We start from the raw sequence: 18795 nt of genomic DNA, 5'->3' as shown, positions 1-18795 counted from the left end.
TGGACAGTATAGGGGCCTCCTAGGCCTTGTTATGGATACATGTCTATTTAGATAGGTTGGTATAAGATATCTGCTCCATTTTTGGGTCCCATGTTGACAATATGTTGGGGAATCACTGGAGGGAAATATACACCTCAATAAACACAATAGGTATTTTGTTACATTTCAGTCTTCTGTGAAATATTTAAAGTGTCATATTGGGATGCAAACTCAAAAATGTAAACTATATCTGACATGTTACTGTTTTCTTCTTTTTTAAGCCCCTGACCATGTGTGTGAGGTGTATACAGGATGTACATAAATGGGCATAAACAGGTGGCACAGAAAATAAAAATATTGACATTTAGGAATTGAAAATGCATCTAAATATATTTTGTTGTGTCTATTTTTTTAACTAGGCAAGTCAGTTAATTAAGAACAAATTCTTATTTTCAATGATGGCTAGGAACAGTGGGTTAAGTGCCTGTTCAGGGGCAGAACGACAGATTTGTACCTTGTCAACTCAGGGGTTTGAACTTGCAACCTTGCGGTTACTAGTCCAACACTCTAACCACTAGGCTACCCTGCCGCCGTCTACGGAATACATAAAAAAATGTTTTTGTTTTGTTTAAATATGCATATAATATTTATTTGTCTGTACAGTAAGTAACGTAAATGCAGAAGCAATAAGAATTGTAAATGATGATAGAACACATCAAATTAATGTGAACATGAGGACACAAAGGAGAGATTAAAATATTAAAATATCATCTTTTAATACATTTTTTATGCTGAAAAAATGTATGTATGGCAAATCCAATTTGGGAAAATGGCCTGTTGGACAAAAATTAAAAATAGTTAACATCCTTGCTACTTCAGCCATTTGCTATGTTAAAGTCAAATCACAGTTAATGATGAATGGATACAATTTGGAAGGATTTTCCAGTCATACCTCAGTAGGGTAGAGTGTCAGGTGGCACAACCATTGGTGCCATGAGGTCAAAGTGTGAAGGAGGGAGCAAGCCAGAGAGCTGTCTAGGAAGCAGTCTAGGCCCATGGCTTGGAGGCTTTGAGTTGGTCCCATCATTGTAATGCATTGTAGGGTATCTGCTGCCCCATAGACCTGCTGGTAGTGGGAAAGGTGTTAGCAGATCACCAGGGACATCTATGATTGGCTGACACAGTCTTGGTTAAACCACATGTATTCTAAAGCAATATTCACCTGCTTTCATAGAGTAAGGATTCACTCCTTTGGGGACACTGCCAGTGTTCCCCTGACATCCATATGTCCCCATCGGTGGAGGCGGTGGTACACACTTGTCCTGTAAAACACATTTTCCAAATTATTGGTAATATTAGCACAGTTGAAATACAATGGTTGTTCACTGTTTTTAATTTAATTGAATTTAAGTGTGTACTTCAGCCTTGGGTTCAGTTTTGTTAACCCATCTGTGCAGAGTTGGATCCCAGACAATCTGAGGAAGAAGATATGAGCAATGTGAAGCAAGCCACAATTTTTGATATATTTTTTAAATCCACTCAATTGTCTCTACATAGAATATAGTGTTAAGAACCAGTTCCTAACAGATCTGTCTTTGTCCTCAGGTAGATGAACCTCCTTCTTATTAGCTCTTCCACTCCCAAAGACCCAGCTCAGCCAGCCTCCACTGTTATTGTGAATAGCAGGGGTCTCGGGCTCAGCCACCGGCCGGGTGCCAGTCTGGAACTGAGGTTTGGCATCGGAGTGTTCCGGCTTGGTGATGGACATCAAAGCAGGATGCTCAACATATCTAAGTCGGACATCTGTAATAAGTGGGAGAAGTCAGGCCACTCTGCTCATGTCACCATACAGAACAATTACTAGCTGACAGGTAGGAACGTCTTGCTCTGATACTCTGTTTACAACCCAATCTTAACCTACACGCAGTCACAGGGATTACTGGGAGGTTACTCCAGGACTCTGCCATCACATTGTTTTGGTTGCAAAATCAACAATTCCCTGCATATTATGTGAGGGCTTACAAACAAATTGGACAAAACAATTGCACATTGCTATGCAAAATGTCATAATTGTCGCTACAAAATCTAGCATATTTATCCGCAAATATGAAAAAAATCCATGTGAAATCCTGGAGAGATTCACTGGAGTATGAACATGTATACACTCACTACTGTAATTCGCTCTGGATAACAGTGTCTGCTAAATGACTCAAATGTAAAAGTACAATGGAGCTAAACCTTTTTTATGTAGAAAGTGCATGAAAGTATTACAGCTATACACTCACATGAGCCATACATTTGATCTATCACAACTTATTCTCATGCTATCACAATAGTAATTTCTTTACTAATTAGGTAAGGTTAAGTGACCTCTTCTCTTGGAATAGAAATCCTCAGGTGGAATACACGCTCCACCATACCATTTCCGCAGTGGTGCCAACATGGGGATGATGGAAGGTGGTTGTGGATGATTGTTTTCATTCTTCACAGGGACACTGGCTGTGAGGAGGATCTCCTCCCTCTCTGCAGGGACACTAGCCTTTAGGATGATCCCCTTCCGGTGCGCAGGGACGCTGACCATTGGGACGATTCCCTTCCTCTGCGCAGTGACACTGGCCATCGGGTGGATCAACTCCCTCTGTGCAGGGATGAGGCCTGATGCTCGGAGGATCTTCTCCTTTCGCACAGTGACAGTAGCTGCTGGAAGAATCCCCTCCCTCTGTGCAGGGACAGTGGCTGTGAGGAGGATGTCCTCTCTCTCTTCAGGAATGAGGCCTGATGCTCGGAAGATCTCCTCCCTCTGCGCAGTGATGCTAGCTGCTGGGAGAATCTCCTCACTCTGTGCAGGGACACTGGCTGTTTGGGGGATACCCTCCCTCTGTGACAGGATGAGGCCTGATGCTCGGAGCATTTCCTCCCTCTGTGACGGGATGAGGCCTGATGCTCGGAGCATCTCCTCCCTCTGTGACAGGATGAGGCCTGATGCTCGGAGCATCTCCTCCCTCTGTGACGGGATGAGGCCTGATGCTCGGAGGATCTCCTCCCTCTGCACAGCAACGTTGGCTGCTGTAATGATCTGCAGGTATAAATAGAGCATAAATGTATTCCCTAAAAAAATCAACCACTTGGAATCTATAACATCATTGACACATACACTGAGTGTATTCAACATTAAGAACACCTTCTCTTTCAGTGACATAGACAAATCAGGTGAAAGCTATAATCCCTTATTGATGTGAATTGTTAAATCTTCTTCTCAGTGTAGATGAAGGGGAGGAGACAGGTTAATGAATGCTTTTTAGACAATTGAGACATGGATTGTGTATGTGTGTCATTCAGAGGGTGAATGGGCAAGACCAAAGATTTAAGTCCCTTTGAACAGAGTATGGTAGTATGTGCCTGGCGCACCGGTTTGGGTCAAGAACTGCAATGCTGTTGGGTTTTTCACGCTCAACAGTTTTCCCTTAGTATCAACAATGGTCCACCACCAAAGGGGGGAAACTCAATAGGAAGGTGTTCTTAATGTTTTGTTCACTCAGTGTAGATCAATCCCTAGCATATACTTCCATTTGCATGTGTACTTATACTGTAAATACACAAATTATATTCATGTTATCTACAATATATTATAATACCGTAAGCCTCCCTGCTGCAGGGGCATTTCCTCCTACAATTTTGAGCTGATTTTCTTCACTTTAGAAATATTTTGTATCTTTGTTAATTTTAATTGTAATTGTGTTTGGAACGGCACTGTTACGACAGGAGATGATGCTATCATAAAGCATTTGATGTAAGTATGTAGGACAATTACCCATAATGCTCACTGACTGAACATTCAAAATTACCATGGCAATTATTCACGCATTCACATGCTTTTGGAAACTTGGAACCTCAGAGTTAAAATGAATGTACGTTATTAGCGTAGAGCTTCCTACTGGTTGATTCTGATACTTCACAAGTGGGAAACCTGAAATCCTCATTCCATAACGAGTTAGCGAGTCAGAGAGTCAGAAATGTTGGAATTTTCTAGTTCCGACTTGAAGGGCCTTCTATGATGTAGGGCAGGTCAGTAACCAAATTATTTTACTGTCCCCAGTCGCACACAGACTTTTATGGTCACACAAGTTGCCAGCGGTGAATTCAAAATGAGTAGCCTAACAATTATCTACGTGGCCCCAGGTACATTTACAACCAAATTATTTTTGTGTGAGAAATCAATAATAGTTGCATACATAGGGTAACAGTGAGCAATTGACAGTGAGCAATGAGAAAGATAACCATAGATGGGAAGTTGACAATAGATTATTATTAGTGTAAATAAATTGTATTTCTATGGTTGCAGTCCTCAAAGATTGAATTGCATTGAATTGAATGAATCAGATCCAATGATTTACCGCCCGTAGGGTGGGGTACCGCTAGTCATCATTATTATAATCACCATCTCAATCATTATCACCATACCATCATAGACTTATTCTTCTGTATCTGAGACTCATCTGACACTACCTTAGACATGGCAGTCTGCAACTCAATACACTGTCCCTGCATGGTGTTCAGCGTCCCCTGCATGTGGTTAATCGACTGCTTAACATCGTTCAGCAGGATCTGAATCTCAAGCCTGCAGGAAATCAGGTGGTTCAACATACTGAGATGACGAGAGGCTTCAGACCATACCCATTGGACCATCTTTAGGATTCTTTCTCACTTAACACCAATCTTATTAGGAATGTAACTTTGTGCAGAAGATGTTACTATAGTGTTATTTAGAAGAAAAAAAAGTGTACTTTGTCAGGCACCAAAAGGATGACGGGATGTCTCCCTGCTCCAGTGAGCTCTGCTGGCAGGTCTTGCTCACTGTTGGAGCAACGGGAGACAAATTAGAGGAAAAATATCTATGGTTGTTCAGCAATGAAACATTCATGGCATAATGGGGATTGTTCTTCCCTATGAAAAGAATAACAACAGCTGGGGTTTACTTTCTCGCTTTTAGATAATGTAATACAATCTTTGAACCCATCAGAAGTGTCGTGCTTACCTCCATGAAAATGTTGGTCCCTGTTATTTTGCGCGGCATTGTCCCAATGTTGACCACTAGTTCCAACTTGTGATGAGAAGGTCTTGATGAAACGATCAAGTCAACATTTTGTTAGACATTTCAGAGATAGCATTAACAGTTGTACATGAGACAGTGCTTCCAGATATTGAGGTATCTTCCTTCTGAGGTATGTAAAAAAAATCTGGTGTGTGAGTACTCACATGAAAGGTATCCATGATTCTTGATTAAGCCAATCATGTATGTGATTACCATCCTATGGGTCAGGAGCTGGAATTATTGCTACACAGCTTTCAGGCGACTTTATGTCTTGGGCCTGGATGAATCATTGAAATACAAGTAATAATGTGAATTTGTGATGCATAATTGCCATTGTAATTTGGAATATTCCATCAAAGTTATTTTTTTGACAGTCAAAACAACTAACTCTTACGATGAATCACTTGACTTGAGTAATTTGAGTTAACGGAAATAGCTACTTTAAATTCTGACCTAGACACTGATTTGTGCAATGCCTAATGCATAATCTATGCATGTTATTGGCTCATCATAGTATATAGCTGAGGGTCTCATAGTCCAAAAACAGCATTGGCCATTGGTCTGCTCAGTCAAAACAACAAATTTACGATTAATCACTTGACTGGAGTAACTTAAGTTCGGGAAACTAAAACATTAAAAGTAGGCTATAGTTTGACGCATATCCTTACCTTGGACAAGCGTATCCAAAAGGCCTAACCAGTCTTGCTTGAAAATACCGTTAGGCAGATAAAAGCGCGGTACGGTTTGAGACACGCTCGGTATTGTGAATCTGTCACGCTGATATAAAATCACGTTTTCATTTATGATTTACACTGTAGAATGACTTGCAAGCCAATCAGAATCGAGTTTTAAACAATACCGTGGGTTCCATGGAACGTCACAAACATATTAGGCCACTTTGCGTCACAGATTAAAATCACTGAACATGAGTTTAATAGCTGTTTTGGCTATATGTACAGTAAATGCACATCGTATTGAATTGAGATTACATCTACTGCACCACTGAAACTATTTAGCCTAATCCTATGAGGATCATATGTCAAATGTCAGAATCATGGCACATGAAAAATAATGAAATTGACTGCAGATTATAAAATTCACTGTGACACAATATCCAAGGAATTTCAATTAAATTACGTTGAACCAACGTGAAATAAACATTGAATTGATTTATGTGCCCATTGGGAAGTGATCAAATCGAAATGATTGAATACATACAGTATTACAAAGAAAGAGATACAAAAATAGCTTCGAAAGGCTCGAAAAAGTCTAATTTCTCTGGGCCACCCAAAAGAAAAATGTATGTACGCATTACTGTAAATCGTTTTGGATGAACGCGTCTGCTTTCAAATCTCTGACTCTCACACATATTTACAATCTCGCGATGTTATTTCTGGCGCTTTCACGTTGCGGGATTTCGTGAAGTAATTGATGCGCAGGAGAGCTCCATGAAATCAGCGACATTAACGGTTCCAAATCGAGCAAAAAGCTTCAAATTAAAAGTCCATCGTTCACAAATTGTGGTATATTTTCTGTTTCAAGATGCGTTCTGTTAAGTTTCTCTGATCTCTGAAAAGTAATTTAGGGTTTCAATATTCTTTATTAAATAATATCTGGAATAATAGTTTAATTTCCATTCCACTAGATGTCACTATCCCCTATGCTACTCCCTGTCAGGGGTTTGAGGATTCTGAAACAAAATAGTTTAGGTTCTTGAAACGCATCGTTGCGTTGGTAGATGTGCTGTACATTGTTATAAACACTTATTACACTGCTATAGACTTATTATCAATGTCACTCCCTGTTATAAACGCATATTACAGTATAAATGATGATCCTGTGTAGAGCATGCCGATCTCACCACCAGGGTTGTGGGTTCGATTCCCGGAGAAATCCATACGTAAAATGTATGTGCAAATGACTATAAGTCGCTTTGGCTGAAAGCATCTGCTAAATGGCATATATTATGATTACATTGTTTAAACAACAGGCCTACAATGTGAAAGTCTATTGCTTTTTCAAATGAATATTTGTGTTGGAACTTGACATCAGTTGGAAAGGCAGCACATGTATCTGTTGAATTACTACCTGATTCAAAAGTTGTGGACATACAGTAAATGTGGCCATACGATAATACAAGTAAAAAATAAAATAATGACAAGCACATCTTGTTCTTTTTGAATTGAGGTTTTATTAAGTCAGGGTAGCTTGGTGATCGTGGCTACGTGTAACAGCATTGAGATCCCCTCTGGAAACAGAACTGAATTGAGTATACCTAAACCAATACACCCTCAACTATACAGACACACAGCAATGTAGTGCTGCTGACCTGGGTTCCAGACCCACTAGGGGAGTCACCCTGCAGACCCACTAAGGGGCGGCACGTAGCCTCAACTTTAGATCATTGGGCCAGTTACCGAAAGGTTGCTGGCTCAAATACCGGAGCCGACAAAGTGGGAAAATAAGGCACTTGTGGGTGTCTCAGAGGGAGTTGGGATATGCAAAAAAAACAACAATTGGGTGTAAGTTAAAATGCTCCATCATTCTTGTCAATGCAGGTTCGTAGTGTTGTAATACTGTTGTAATACTGTAGCTACTATTTGACTGGAGTTGGGTCTTGATAGGAGAGACTGAGTAGTAAAGCCCCTGCCAACCAGGACCTCTCAACCCTCCTGTTCGAAATCCTCTGTGAACTTCCTGACCTTGAACAAGACCTCTATGTTGACTGTGGGTTGCGTGGTGGATAGTGAGCACAGCATGTCAGACTGGAGGGCAGAGGGACACACACAGAAGACAAACAAAATCATGAGCATAGTTCAGAAATTACACAAATGTGAGAGTCAGTTTGCAATGCCTGGGTGTGTATGTTGAAACAGCATGTTCCAGTATGTTTGTGAGCAGTGAATGTGAGTATGTCTGTGCTGTGAATGTGTGTTTCTCACCATGCAGATGATGGGTTCCAGCAGCTTGTCGCTAGGCACATCCATCCAGGTCAATTCTATGGCAGCCGGGTCACCTGGCGAGCACGGGGTCAGAAGGTGATCCACCGTCAATTGACTGGTGGCACAGGATGTCCCTCGCACCTAGAGTACCATCACAAACAACAAAATATCTTAAAATCTCCTAAATTGTAGAGAAAGAGATGCACCTTTAGTGTGCTGTACAAGAGTGGACTTCAATAGAGTTACCATACAGTATTAGTAGAAACGTTTTGAATAAATCACAAATGACTGAAATTACAGTATAGACAGAGAGATAGTCCTATGTGTTCATCTTATTATATTTCTACAATGCCAAAAAAGTGTGTATTATTTGCAACGAAACTCTCCGTGTTTGTAAATAATTAACTCTGAGACGTCAATAGGGATCTGAGCATGGTACTTTCAAGTTAGGCCTACCTTTCCACCCCAGACCGAGTAGACCAACTGACGCAGAAAAACGTAAGCTTCAACTGCTGGCTAATCTTCTTCCGTGGCTTAACCCAAGGAGAGGTCACAAGTGTTTCCCTAAAAGCTGTCTGGCTTTAAATGTATTTTTTTTTTGTATAGAATGTGAATACCTTAATCAATTGATAGTGACAGAATTAGATTATTTCCAAATTAAATAACAATATCCCCATATGCATCAGTCACGTCTTTCCTGGTTATTCCTATTTTACAGCTTGTTTCTAGCATTAAGTATCGCGGACCAAAGCGCTGTTATAGATAACTGTATATAATCACATCTGTTTAATTTTCTTCAAAATCTTGAATTAACAGTGTACTTTTTGCCCTTTTCTTTAAGAAAAGGTAGGCCTATGGCATACCCTCTCATACGAACTAACTTCAAGTCTTAACAGACAGAGGTGGGCGATTTAAAGAGTGCATGGCGGGTGGAGGAATTGACTAACATACCTGTGGATATAGCAGCCTATAGCCTAATTTCATCTGTCAAACAGGTAGGCCTGCCTCTTATTTCTTAAATGGGAAGAAATAGGCTCCAACACATATCCCTAATTAAAATGAAGACGTTTAAAAATGAATGATGTTTACTCAAATGTGCATACTTTCAGCACCATGAGCTGTCCATTTCCGATTGATTGTGCCGTGGCTGCTGCTTCAAGTTTCAGCACCACAATGTAAGTTACTCTAGGTACTCTAATCTGACTTCTTGTGAGGTCAATAACTCTGATAAACCTTTTTTGATATACTCAGAGGACCGTTATTAGCATGTTTTAACCACTCCTTCATTATTACTGAAACACGATTCAACGTGGCAAATATCAAATCAAATCAAATTTTATTTGTCACATATACATGGTTAGCAGATGTTAATGCGAGTGTAGCGAAATGCTTGTGCTTCTAGTTCTGACAATGCAGTAATAACCAACAAGTAATCTAACTAACAATTCCAAAACTACTGTCTTATACACACAAGTGTAAGGGGATACAGAATATGTACATAAAGATATATGAATGAGTGATGGTACAGAGCAGCATAGGCAAGATACAGTAGATGGTATCGAGTACAGTATATACATGCGAGATGAGTATGTAAACAAAGTGGCATAGTTAAAGTGGCTAGTGATACATGTATTACATAAAGATGCAGTAGATGATATAGAGTACAGTATATACATATACATATGAGATGAATAATGTAGGGTATGTAAACATTATATTAGGTAGCATTGTTTAAAGTGGCTGGTGATATATTTTACATAATTTCCCATCAATTCCCATTATTAAAGTGGCTGGAGTTGAGTCAGTGTGTTGGCAGCAACCACTCAATGTTAGTGGTTGCTGTTTAACAGTCTGGCTGTTTAACAGTAAAGATCTAGTCGATTAAAAAATTTGGAGGCCCCTTACACTTCAGTGTTGTGATGCAAAAATGCTATCAAAATGTATAGCGCATAGAATTAAAAAGGTATTGTTGGACATTATTCATTCTAATCACACAGGTTTTTTACTTGGACAATATATTGGAGATAATAGAAAGCAAGTACTGCAACCAATAGAACACTATGAAAAATCAGGGAAACCAGGCTTGGTATTCATAGCTGACTTTTAAAAGGCTTTTCATAAAGTACGACTGGAGTTTATATATTAATGCCTGGAACATTTCAATTTTGGACAATCTCTTATAAAATGTGTTAAAATCATGTATAGTAACCCTAGGTGTAAAATAGTTGAAAGGATGTACGCTGAGAGTTGGGAAGCAAGTTCAGGGAATGAATACATTTAATTAATTAATAAATGAACACAAACAGCGCACTGACATGAAACAGCAACAATGACTAATGGGGGTAGAAACCAGAGGGAGAGACATATAAAGGGCAGGTAATCAAGGAGGTGATGGAGTACAGGTGAGTGTCATTATGCGTGTAACGCTGGTGACAGTTGTGCGCCATAACGAACAGACTGGTGACCTAGAGGCCGGAGAGGGAGCACATGTGACAATAGTAAATAATGGCTACTTCTCAGAAAACAAGGTTGTCCACTATCGGCATATCTATTTATTATTGTCATGGAAATGTTAGCTGTTAAAATCAGATCCAACAATAATATCGAGGGATTAGAAATCCAGGGCTTAAAAACAAAGGTGTCATTGTACGCTGATGATTCATGTTTTCTTTTAAATCCACAACTTGGATCCCTCCACAGCCTCATAGAGAATATAAATATTTTTTTCTTAGCTCTCTGGATTACAACCAAATTATGATAATTGTACCATATTACTTATTGGATCACATAAAAATACAACTTTTACATTACATTGTAGTTTACCAATAAAATGGTCTGATCCGGGATGTGGACATACTCTGTATACATCTCCCAAAAGAAACAAATGATCTCAATACATTTTAATAGAAATTTAACAAAAATAGATAAGATCTTGCGACCATGGAAAGGTAAATACAGCACCTGTCTATTTGTGGAAAAATCACCCTGATTAACTCTTTAGTCATATCCCAGTTTACCTATTCGCTTATGCTCTTGCCTACACCTAGCAAACTGTTTTTAAAATGTATTAATGTCATATTATGATCACTATGTTGCACTCATTGCCATGATATAATTCCTCCACAAAGACGTAAGACGTGCAAACTGTTTAGCCTACCGGCCGTTGTGTCACTATTATTAGCTAGGCTACCTAGCTAGCCATGCTGGGTGTCGTGTGTGTGTCAGTATGTGTTTTAGCTAGTGTTTTTGACTGACCATTTAGCTGCGTTTGTGGCAAGGGCCTTACTCTTTTTTATTCTCCCCCTCTCTGCTCCAACTTTCCTTTTCCGACTGTCCATTTCGCCGTTCAACTTGTCTAAAATGTTATCGGTAGAGAAGCAGGTAGACGGTTGCTATGTGTGTCGCAGAGAGACTTGATGTCATTTTTGCCGCGGGGACACTGCAGCCGAGAGCGTGAGTCTCGCCTGAAGAGTGGATTCTCCGTCAACTCAATCATGCATGCTATATTATCGCTGGTCAAGTTGACTATTCACGGCAGGCCAAAACGACCCTCAGGCCACCGGGAAACTACCCGGTGCTCCCGACGGCCAGTCCACCACTGCCAGTGTCTGTGTTCTTTTGCCCATCTTAATCTTTTATTTTTTTGGGCCAGTCTGAGATATAGCTTTTTCTTTGCAACTCTGCCTAGAAGGACGGCATCCCGGAGTCGGCTCTTCACTGTTGACGTTCAGACTGGTGTTTTGGGGGTACTATTTAATGAAGCTGTCAGTTGAGGACTTGTGAGGCGTCTGTTTCTCAAACTAGACACTCTAATGTACTTGTCCGCTTGCTCAGTTGTGCACCGGGGCCTCCTACTCCTCTTTCTATTCTGGTTAGAGACAGTTTGCACATTTCTGTGAAGGGAGTAGAATACAGCGTTGTACGAGATCTTCAGTTTCTTGGCAATTTCCTCACATGGAATAGCCTTCATTTCTCAGAACAAGAATAGACTGACGAGTTTCAGAAGAAAGATCCATGTTTCTGGACATTTTGAGCCTGTAATCGAACCCACAAATGCTGATGATAATCAACTAGTCTAAAGAAGGCCAGTTTTATTGCTTCTTTAATCAGTACACAGTTTTCAGCTGTGCTAACATAATTGCAAAAGTGTTTCCTAATGAACAATTAGCCATTTAAAATGAGCCGGCTGAAAACCCAGAACACACGGGAAGGGTGTCAGCCCAGTGGAGGAGTGACATAATGAATTCTGGGTGTACTTCACCCATGAAAGGAATTGGGCCCACTCGCCATGCCAGTCCTGGCAGTGACTCCTCAGGAACCTCCCCAGCTCCTGGCCCGTAAGACTGAGGCCTATACCCGGAAGTGAGACTGACAGCAACCATGAGCTTCTCCATAAAGGCTCTCCAAACCTATGATATGAATTGCGGGCTACGGTCGGAGACGATGTCCTCCATAAGACCATAATGCCCGGAAGACCTGCTGGAATAGTGCCTCAGCGACCTGGAGAGCAGTAGGGAAACCAGAGAGAGGGATGAAACGACAGGATTTAGAAAATCTATCCACAACCACCAAAATGGTGGTGAAACCATCAAGAGTGGAATTCAGTGACAAAATCAATGGATAGATAAGACCAGGGACACTGAGGCACCGGAAGGAGTTTCCCCTGCTGGAGCATGCCAGGGGGATTTGGTCTGAGCACATACGGGACAGCAGTTGACGTAGCGACTAACGTCCTGCGCCAAAGTAGGCCACCAATACTTCTCGGAGATGGATTGGGTCGTGCGAGAAATACCTTGATGTTAATCGACGACAGCTGTGTGCACCCAGGTCAGCAGCCAATCCCTTATCCCTGTGGGAATGTAGATGCGCTCAGGAGGACAGGTAGTGAGTGTGGGCTCCCTCACCAGAACCTGGCGGATGTTCACATCTACGTCCCAGACCACAGTGGCTACGACTCGAGAGGAAGGGATTGTGGGTGCATTCTGGACAGGATCCTCTCCCAAATTGTAGAGATGGGACAGTGCACCGGCTATGGTATTCTGTTTTTAAACAAAATTATTTTACCTTTATTTAACTAGGCAAGTCAGTTAAGAACAAATTCTTATTTTCAATGATCGCCTAGGAACAGGGGGTTAACTGCGTTGTTCAGGGGCAGAACGACAGATTTGTACCTTGTCAGCTCGGGGATTTGATCTTGCAACCATTCGGTTCCTAGTCCAACGCTCTAACCACTAGGCTCCACTGCAAGTCAAATCCTGTAAAGAACACCTTGGCCCACCTTGCTTGGAGTGGATTCAGCCTCCTCACTGTCCGTATGTACTCCAGGTTCCAATGGTCGGTGAGGATGACCTTGCTTGGAGTGGATTCAGCCTCCTCACTGTCCGTATGTACTCCAGGTTCCAATGGTCGGTGAGGATGACCTTGCTTGGAGTGGATTCAGCCTCCTCACTGTCCGTATGTACTCCAGGTTCCAATGGTCGGTGAGGATGACCTTGCTTGGAGTGGATTCAGCCTCCTCACTGTCCGTATGTACTCCAGGTTCCAATGGTCGGTGAGGATGACCTTGCTTGGAGTGGATTCAGCCTCCTCACTGTCCGTATGTACTCCAGGTTCCAATGGTCGGTGAGGATGACCTTGCTTGGAGTGGATTCAGCCTCCTCACTGTCCGTATGTACTCCAGGTTCCAATGGTCGGTGAGGATGACCTTGCTTGGAGTGGATTCAGCCTCCTCACTGTCCGTATGTACTCCAGGTTCCAATGGTCGGTGAGGATGACCTTGCTTGGAGTGGATTCAGCCTCCTCACTGTCCGTATGTACTCCAGGTTCCAATGGTCGGTGAGGATGACCTTGCTTGAGTGGATTTAGCCTCCTCACTGTCCGTATGTACTCCAGGTTCCAATGGTCGGTGAGGATGACCTTGCTTGGAGTGGATTCAGCCTCCTCACTGTCCGTATGTACTCCAGGTTCCAATGGTCGGTGAGGATGACGAATGGGTCCTTGGCGCCCTCCTGCCAGTGTCTCCAGTCATCTAATGCCAACTTCACCACCGGGAGCTCTCGATCACGACGTCGTAATTTCTCTCTGCAGGGGATAGTTTCTTAGCGTAATCCACACACGGATACAATTTCTGTGGATTACCTTTTCGTTGAGACAGAACTGCCCCCCACTCCCACCTCTGACGAGTCCTCCTCCACCACAAAGGTTATCATGGGATCTGGGTGTTTGAGCAATGCGGGTAGGGAAAACGTCCCTTTAGTAGGCAGAAGGCCTCGTCAGCTGCTGGACTCCACTCCAACCTTCAGGGACCCCCCTTGAGGAGAGAGGAGTGGCGATGGAGAGGAAGTTCTTGATGAAACGGCGATAGAATTTGGCAAACCCCAAAAAACATTGTAACCCCTTTATTGTGGTTGGGACTGGCCATGACTTGACTACATCTACCTTCTTGACGTTCCTACTTCACTCCTTGCGGGCTGATTTGCTAGCAAAGGAAGGAGAAAGTCTCCTGATGAAACTGACACTTCTCAGCCTTGACAAACAGGTGGTTTGCCAGGAGGCGTTCCAGGACTACTCAGACGTAGGCGATGTGATCCTCCACGCCGGCCCGAGTAGACCAGGATGTCGTCGATATACACGACCATATACATTTTCATCCTCGACCATGAGATGGTGGGGTTGTGGCGTTAAAGCCAAGAGTGGCGTCGGATGAATGGCACGACAATAGCCCTCAGGATCTCGTCACAGAATCGCTGTTCATTCAAATTGCCATCGATGAAATGCAATTGTGTTTGTTGTCTAAAGCTTATGCCTGCCAATACCATAACCCCACCGCTACCATGGGGCACTCTGTTCACATCATTGGCATCAGGAAACTGCTTACCCACACGATGCCATACACGTGGTCTGCGGTTGTGAGGCCGTTTGGACATATTGCTAAATTCTCTAAAACTATGGTGGAGGCAGCTTATGGTGAGAAATTAATCTTTAACTATCGGGCAGCAGCTCTGGTTAACATGACTGCAGTCAGCATTCCATTTGCACGCTCACTCAAAAGACATCTGTGGCATTGTGTTGTGACAAATCTGCACATTTTAGAGTGGCTTTTTATTGTCCTCAGCACAAGATGCACCTGTGTAACGATCATGCTGTTTCAAATCCATTTTTATTTGTCAAATGCGCCGAATACAACAGGTGTAGACCTTACAGTGAAATGCTTACTTACAAGCCCTTAACCAACAATCCCTAAAGAAGTTAAGAAACAATAAGTGTTAAGTAAAAAATGTCAAATAAAAGTAACAAATAATTAAACAGCAGCAGTAAAATAACAATAGCGAGGCTATATATTGGGGGTACCGGTACAGAGTCAATGTGCAGGGGCACTGGTTTGTCGAGGTAATATGTACATGTAGGTAGAGATAGAGATAATAAACAGAGAGTAGCAGCAGAGTAAAATAGGGGCCTGTAAGCCCTTTGATTAGCTGTTCAGGAGTCTTATGGCTTGGGGGTAGAAGCTGTTAAAAGCCTTTTGGACCTAGACTTGGCACTCCAGTACCACTTGCCATGAGTCTATGACTAGAGTGGCTGGAGTCTTTGACAATTTTTAGGGCCTTGCTCTGACACCGCCTGCTATAGAGGTCCTGGACGGCCGGAAGCTTGGCCCCAGTGATGTTCTGGGCTGTACGCACTATCCTCTGTAGTGCCTTGCAGTCGAAGGCTGGGTAGTTGCCATACCAGTGATGCAACCAGTCAGGATGCTCTCGATGGTGCAGCTGTAGAACCTTTTGAGGATCTGAGGACCCATGACAATTTTTTTCAGTCTCCTGAGAGGGAATAGGCTTTGTCATGCCCTCTTCACGACTGTTTAATCAGCTTCTTGGCATACCACACCTGTCAGATGAATGGATTATCTTGGCAAAGGAGAAATGCTCACTAACAGGGATGTAAACAAATTTGTGAGCAAACTTTGAGAGAAATAAGCTTTTTGTGTGTATGGAACATTTCAGAGGTCTTATTTCAGCTCATGAAACATGGAACCAGCACTTTACACGTTGTGTTTATTATTTAAATACTGTTCTGTTACCAGTTAAAAACTACTAATACTTCCAGCAACAGCGTTAGTATTGTGTTGTTGTTGCTGTTTTGTACAGGGGACTATAACAAAAAAAACTCATTATCATTATAGTATGCAAAAAGAAACAGTAAATCGATCTTTTTTAATTGATGTCTATAATATCTTGTTTATCTTTTCAATAAATGTATGTTTAGTAATTTAAAAGTTTCTTTGTGGTTTTAAATCACAAAAACGTCCTGTTAACAGGGACTTTCATTTTGAAAAAATATCAAGCGTGATCACGTGACCTTAATGTCGCGAGTTTCACAATGCTGCGCAGTAGCTGGCTTTACATGGAAATGGCGCCCGCGTTGAACTCGAGCAAGAAGACAGTTCTGTAGCTAGCTAGTCTAGATCAGAAGACTTGTTAAAGACACGGTCCTTCATACTATAATATTTGTGGGTTATTGACATTTGTCTTCAAAAACAAAAGGGATTCGGAAGAAAATCGTATTATTATGACAGAGCCGAAGAAGAGTCGCAACCGAAAAGACATTACCGCATTTTAGTACGTCGACAACATCAGACAGGTAACATTAACGTCTAGTTGTACAGTTACCGGTAGGTAGCCAACTAGAACAGGTTTTGTATTTTAGCTACGCTGCCAGTTGGTAGAATGGGCGGATTAGCTGTCAAGCCCAAGTGAGCAGTACATTTACCTAAATCGGCTTGTACCTAAAGTTAGCTAGCTATTTTAGTTAGGTAGCAAACGTTAGGTGGTTAGTTAGGCAGCTAATGTTAGCATAATGCTACCTCATGCGAGGTTTTGATTCACCCGCCTCACAATCATAACGTCAACGTAAGACATATGGAAAGTGTCATCAGTGACCTAGTTCGTGTGGTGTGCAAGTTAGATAATCCCCACCTCACATTGTCCACCAAACAAACAATTTACCTTAACAACACTGTGTTACTTTAGACGTGCTGCAACTAACGTGATGTCTGTGCTTTGGTAGTCTCGCGTTGCCATAACTCCAAAAATATGTCGTTGTCACGCCTCCGTTTTAAGGAACGCCTCGATCGAACCGATTATTGGATTTCTGTACAGCAGAAGTACATTCATTCCCAATTTAACGCTGCGTTTGCCTTGAAGTATTGTGTTTCATGCCTCGACCACAGCGATAGTGTTCTTGCGCAAAATGTGACGCAGCATCATCTGGATAAATCTACCCAAATCGGAAACCGTGGATAGATGGTAGTATTCGCGCAAAACTGAAAGTCGAACCACCGCATTTAACCATGGCAAGGTGATTGGGAATATGGTTGAATACAAACAGTGTAGTTCAACGGCTCAAACACAAGACGTATCAAATTTTATTGGTCACATACACATGGTTAGCAGATGTTAATGCGAGTATAGCGAAATGCTTGTGCTTCTAGTTCCGACCATGCAGTAATATCTAACAAGTAATCTAACAATTTCACAACAACTACCTTTTACACACAAGGGTAAAGGAATGAATAAGAATATGTACATATAAATATATGTATGAGCGATGGCCGAACGGCATAGACAACATGCAGTAGATGGTATAGAGTACAGTATATACATATGAGATGCGTAATGTAGGGTATGTAAACATTATGTAAATTGGCATTGTTTAAAGTGACTGGTGATACATTTATGACATCCAATTTTTTATTATTAAAGTGGCTAGAGATTTGAGTCAGTATGTTGGCAGCAGCCACTCAATGTTAGTGATGGCTGTTTAACAGTCTAATGGCCTTGAGATAGAAGCTGTTTTTCAGTCTCTCGGTCCCAGCTTTGATGCACCTGTACTGACCTCACCTTCTGGATGATAGCGGGGTGAACAGGCAGTGGCTCGGGTGGTTGTTGTCCTTTATGGCCTTCCTGTGACATCGGGTGATGTAGGTGTCCTGGAGTGCAGGTAGTTTGCCCCCGGTGAAGCATTGTGCAGACCTCACTGCCCCTGGAGAGCCTTACGGTTGTGGGTGGAGCAGTTGCCGTACCAGGCGGTGATGCAGCTGTAAAAGTTTGTGTGATTTTGGTGACAAGCCAAATTTCTTTGGCCTCCTGAGATTGAAGAGGCGCTATTGCGCCTTCACCACGCTGTCTGTGTGGGTTGACCATTTCAGTTTGTCCGTGATGTGTATGCCGAGGAACTTCAAACTTTCCACCTTCTCCACTACTGTCCCGTCGATGTGGATAGGGGGGGTGCTCCCTCTGCTGTTTCCTGTAGTCCACGATCATCTCCTTTGTTTTGTTGACATTCAGTGTGTGGTTATTTTCCTGACACCACACTCCGAGGGCCCTCACCTCCTCCCTGTAGGCCGTCTCGTTGTTGTTGGTAATCAAGCCTACCACTGTAGTGTCGTCTGCAAACTTGATGATTGAGTTGGAGCTGTGCATTGCCACGCTGTCATGGGTGAACAGGGAGTACAGGTGAGGACTGAGAATGCACACTTGTGGGGCCCCAGTGTTGAGGATCAGTGAGGTGGAGATGTTGTTTCCTACTCTCACCTCCTGGGGGCGTCCCATCAGAGTCCAGGATCCAGTTGCACAGGGTGGGGTCGAGACCCAGGGACCCATAGGTATTCCTCTTGTCCAGATGGGATAGGGCAGTGTGATTGCGTCGTCTGTGGACCTATTGATGCGGTAAGCAAATTGGAGTGGGTCTAGGGTGTCAGGTAGGGTGGAGATGATATGATCCTTG

General features: G+C 42.4%; 1 protein-coding gene and 1 long non-coding RNA gene across 2 annotated transcripts in view; one reads left to right on the top strand and one right to left on the bottom strand.

Moving 5' to 3' along the window:
* Positions 1-7264: 7264 nt before the first annotated feature.
* On the bottom strand, positions 7265-17235 carry LOC135526037 (uncharacterized). The gene is made up of 3 exons (XR_010453234.1): positions 17016-17235; positions 8014-8154; positions 7265-7836 (listed from the first exon to the last, which is right to left on the bottom strand). It is a non-coding gene; the product is annotated as an uncharacterized LOC135526037 (long non-coding RNA).
* Positions 16405-18795, top strand: part of LOC135526036 (protein ELYS-like) — a 26269-nt gene continuing 23878 nt past the window's right edge. The window contains 1 exon segment of the mRNA XM_064954065.1: positions 16405-16650. The gene's annotated coding sequence lies outside the window, so the exon portion shown is untranslated.

Source organism: Oncorhynchus masou, chromosome 32, assembly GCF_036934945.1.
Source record: "Oncorhynchus masou masou isolate Uvic2021 chromosome 32, UVic_Omas_1.1, whole genome shotgun sequence".
Taxonomy (NCBI): domain Eukaryota; kingdom Metazoa; phylum Chordata; class Actinopteri; order Salmoniformes; family Salmonidae; genus Oncorhynchus; species Oncorhynchus masou.
The sequence above is the reverse complement of the archived record's forward strand: the minus strand, read 5'-3'. Positions and strand labels throughout refer to the sequence as shown.